Source organism: Bos grunniens, chromosome 14 (assembly GCF_055505025.1).
Source record: "Bos grunniens cultivar Pamir isolate PY7600 chromosome 14, Bosgru_T2T1.0, whole genome shotgun sequence".
Lineage (NCBI taxonomy): Eukaryota > Metazoa > Chordata > Mammalia > Artiodactyla > Bovidae > Bos > Bos grunniens.
The window spans coordinates 18726216-18731214 of record NC_141178.1 but is presented as its reverse complement, the minus strand read 5'-3'; the positions used below and the strand labels follow the sequence as shown (position 1 = coordinate 18731214).

The 4999-nt window shown below is 41.0% G+C and overlaps 1 non-coding gene across 1 annotated transcript; it reads left to right on the top strand.

Annotated features, from left to right (window-relative positions):
* Positions 1 to 4125: 4125 nt before the first annotated feature.
* Positions 4126 to 4197, top strand: TRNAY-AUA (transfer RNA tyrosine (anticodon AUA)). Its single transcript has one exon. It is a non-coding gene; the product is annotated as a tRNA-Tyr (tRNA).
* Positions 4198 to 4999: the final 802 nt, after the last annotated feature.

Here is a 4999-nt window from a genome sequence, read left to right as displayed (position 1 = left end):
TTGGGTTGGGAAGATCCCCTGGAGGAGGGCATGGCAACCCACTCCATTATTCTTGCCTGGAGAATCCCCATGGACAAAGGAGCCTGGTGGGTCATGTACATGGGGTCACAAGGAGTTGGACACAACCGAGCGACCAAGCACAGCACAGCACAAAAGGTATTGAATTGTTTGCTTTAGTGGCCAATTAACTTGTTTAAAGTCAAATTGCAAACAGTATAATGCCTGTGTTGAGTGCCATTTATATCTCAGTTCAGATTTTAATAACTCATTCACATATGTGCGTGGTTGACAACTCAGAGGGGTTTGGGACAAGTTTCTACATGACTGGGTTTCCCTCTTTTGGTGGTCTCCTATCCTGCCTCCTCTTCATTCTCCTGTGTTCTTAGTTTTTTCCCCTGGTACATTTTTGCTATCATTTATGACCACAGCTTTTCACAGATTAACACATTTTAACTGACTATAGTCATCATTTTCTTTTGATACTCCAATTGATGGAGTTAGTTAGTCATGAGTGTCCCTTTAAATTGGCTTCTGTGTTCTTCCATGCAATACCATTATTACTGACCAATAAAATGTTTCAAGGCTCACCTGTGCCTTCCCAGGCCCAGGCTTGAATCAGTCAGTTTTCTTAAGCATGTTGTTTTCTTTAAGTGTAAAATAGCATCAGACCCCAACTTTCAGAAATTAGGAGTGCATAGCATCAGTCTCATGATGGTGGAAAAATACTGTTCCTTGACCATTTAATTGAACAGAGCTGGAAAAGATATGTTTTATTAAATGGCATTCAGATCAGATCAGATCAGATCAGTCACTCAGTTGTGTCCGACTCTTTGTGACCCCATGAATCGCAGCCCGCCAGGCCTCCCTGTCCATTACCAACTCCCGGGGTTAACTGAGACTCATGTCCATTGAGTCAGTTATGCCATCCAGCCATCTCATCCTCTGTCGTCCCCTTCTCCTCTTGCCCCAAATCCCTCTCAGCATCAGAGTCTTTTCCAATGAGTCAACTCTTCCCATGAGGTGGCCAAAGTACTGGAGTTTCAGCTTTAGCATCATTCCTTCCAAAGAAATCCCAGGGCCGATCTCCTTTAGAATGGACTGGTTGGATCTCCTTGTAGTCCAAGGGACTCTCAAGAGTCTTCTCCAACAACACAGTTCAAAAGCATCAATTCTTTGGCTCTCAGCCTTCTTCACAGTCCAACTCTCACATCCATACATGACCACAGGAAAAACCATAGCCTTGACTAGATGAACCTTTGTTGGCAAAGTAACGCCTCTGCTTTTGAATATGCTATCTAGGTTGGTCATAACTTTCCTTCCAAGGAGTAAGCGTCTTTTAATTTCATGGCTGCAGTCACCATCTGCAGTGATTTTGGATCCCCCCAAAATAAAGTCTGACACTGTTTCCACTGTTTCCCCATCTATTTCCCATGAAGTGATGGGACCGGATGCCATGATCTTCATTTTCTGAATGTTGAGCTTTAAGCCCACTTTTTCACTCTCCACTTTCACTTTCATCAAGAGGCTTTTTAGTTCCTCTTCACTTTCTGCCATAAGGGTGGTGTCATCTGCATATCTGAGGTTATTGATATTTCTCCTGGCAATCTTGATTCCAGCTTGTGTTTCTTCCAGTCCAGCGTTTCTCATGATGTACTCTGCATAGAAGTTAAATAAACAGGGTGACAATATACAGCCTTGACGTACTACTTTTCCCATTTGGAACCAGTCTGTTGTTTCATGTCCAGTTCTAACTCTTGCTTCCTGACCTGCATACAAATTTCTCAAGAGGCAGATCAGGTGGTCTGGTATTTCCATCTCTTTCAAAATTTTCCACAGTTGATTGTGATCCACACAGTCAAAGCCTTTGGCATAGTCAAAGAAATAGATGTTTTTCTGGAACTCTCTTGCTTTTTCCATGATCCAGTGGATGTTTGCAATTTGATCTCTGGTTCCTCTTTCTTTTCTAAAACCAGCTTGAACATCAGGAAGTTCACAGTTCACATATTGCTGAAGCCTGGCTTGGAGAATTTTGAGCATTACTTTACTAGCATATGAGATGAGTGCAATTGTGCGGTAGTTTGAGCATTCTTTGGCATTGCCTTTCTTTGGGATTGGAATGAAAACTGACCTTTTCCAGTACTGTGGCCACTGCTGAGTTTTCCACATTTCCTGGCATATTGAGTGCAGCACTTTCACAGCATCGTCTTTCAGGATTTGAAATAGCTCAACTGGAATTCTATCACCTCCACTAGCTTTGTTTGTAGTGATGCTTTCTAAGGCCCACTTGACTTCACATTCCAGGATGTCTGGCTCTAGGTCAGTGATCACACCATTGTGATTATCTGGATCATGAAGATCTTTTTCGTACAGTTCTTCTGTGTATTCTTGCCACCTCTTCTTAATATCTTCTGCTTCTGTTAGGTCCATACCATTTCTGTCCTTTATCGAGCCCATCTTTGCATGAAATGTTCCTTTGGTATCTCTGATTTTCTTGAAGAGATCCCTAGTCTTTCCCATTCTGTTGTTTTCCCTTATTTCTTTGCATTGATCGCTGAAGAAGGCTTTCTTATCTCTTCTTGCTATTCTTTGGAACTCTGCATTCAGATGCTTATATCTTTCCTTTTCTCCTTTGCTTTTCACTTCTCTTCTTTTCACAGCTATTTGTAAGGCCTCCCCAGACAGCCATTTTGCTTTTTTGCATTTCTTTTTCTTGGGGATTGTCTTGGTCCCTGTTTCCTGTACAATGTTACGAACCTCATTCCATAGTTCATCAGACACTCTATCTATCAGATCTAGGCCCTTAAATCTATTTCTCACTTCCACTGTATAATCATAAGGGATTTGATTTAGGTCATACCTGAATGGTTTAGTGGTTAGTTTATATTAATGTTTCTAACTTAGCCTCACATTGAAGTATGCCTACCTCCATTTTTTAATTCTTCATCCAAATTATATTTCTTTAATAATTCAGTGAAACATTATCACTCTAAGTAAAAATATTGGCTTCCTAACAAAGTTACTATAATCACTAATTCTTTTATCACTAATAATCACTAATTTTCTTTATTTCTTTTAAGCATAAAACAGTAATACAAAGAGTGAAACTACTACATAACATTTGAATTTTCTTTGCTTTTCTCTTTGAATACATCTCACTAAGGATGTCAACACCAATTGTTTTGCCACTCAGTAAGTCTTCATTTTGCATTTTTATATTATACTCACCAGTGTAGGGTCTGGTTCTTTCCTTTTGGTCCATCTGACTGCTTCAGTAGGCAGATGACTGACACTTCTGAGTTCTTGGATGAAGTGACTTTCAGCTTCTCACTTTTTCCTCTTGAGAAATTAGGATTTTTTTTCTCTTAATATATATTTCATTATAGTTCACTTACAATGCTTCAGATGCACAGCAAGATGATTGAGTTATATATATGCACATATGTTATTTTTTTGCCAACAAAGGTCTGTCTAGTCAAGGCAATGGTTTTTCATGTGGTCGTGTATGCATGTGAGAGTTGGATTGTGAAGAAGGCTGAGCTCCGAAGAGTTGATGCTTTTGAACTGTTGTGTTGGAGAAGACTCTTGAGAGTCCCTTGGACTGCAAGGAGATCCAACCAGTCCATTCTGAAGGAGATCAGTCCTGGGATTTCTTTGGAAGGAATGATGCTAAAGCTGAAACTCCAGTACTTTGGCCACCTCATGTGAAGACTTGACTCATTGGAAAAGACTCTGATGCTGGGAGGGATTGGGGGCAGGAGGAGAAGGGGATGACAGAGAATGAGATGGCTGGATGGCATCACTGACTCGATGGACATGAGTCTCAGTGAACTCTGGGAGTTGGTGATGGACAGGGAGGCCTGGCGTGCTGCAATTCATGGGGTCGCAAAGAGTCGGACACGACTGAGCGACTGAACTGAACTAAACTGATATGTTATTACAAGATATTTACTATAGCTCCCTGTGCTATACAGTAAACCTTTGTTGCTTGATGCAGATCTATTTTTTAATTATAAACCTAGCATTCTATTCATATGAAGTCAAACAAGTGGAATCAAAATATAATAAAATTTTTAGTTAGGCAAAAATACGTAAGTTTTCTAAAATATATATATTACATGTATGACTTCCCTGGTGGCTCAGACGGTAAAGCGTCTGTCTATAATACAGGAGACCTAGGTTCGATCCCTGGGTGGGGAAGATCTCCTGGAGAAGGAAATGGCACCCCACTCCAATATTCTTGTCTGGAAAATCCCAAGGATGGAGGAGGCTGGTAGGCTACAGTCAATGGGGTCGAAAAAGTCGGACACAACTGAGTGACTTCTCAAGGCTTGATAAAGCCTTGAGAATATCAGAAAAAAGAAGAGATGGAGAAATTAGAAAACATAAACTAAATGAAATGAGAGCACTGAATATGAAATACAAAAAGTGAAACAAACCTGATAAAAATAAAAGATCATCATATACCCCACTGTTTTTAAACATGGCTGTTCATTAGAGACCTATCTGGAGCTCTGGAGGAAAAAAAAGCAATACCTGGGCTTTGGTATTTTTCAAAAAATTCAAGATAATTCTGATATGCATCTGGGCTTTAAAAAGTGATTACAGGTTTTCCTATTAAATCATAGTTTTGGTGATATCAGATCAGATCAGATCAGTCGCTCAGTCGTGTCTGACTCTTTATGACCCCGTGAATCACAGCACGCCAGGCCTCCCTGTCCATCACCATCTCCCGGAGTTCACCCAGACTCACGTCCATCGAGTCAGTGATGCCATCCAGCCATCTCATCCTCTGTCATCCCCTTCTCCTCTTGCCCCCAATCCCTCCCAGCATCAGAGTCTTTTCCAATGAGTCAACTCTTGGCATGAGGTGGCCAAAGTACTGGAGTTTCAGCTTTAGCATCAGTCCTTCCAAAGAAATCCCAGGGCTGATCTCCTTCAGAATGAACTGGTTGGATCTCCTTGCAGTCCAAGGGACTCTCAAGAGTCTTCTCAAACACCA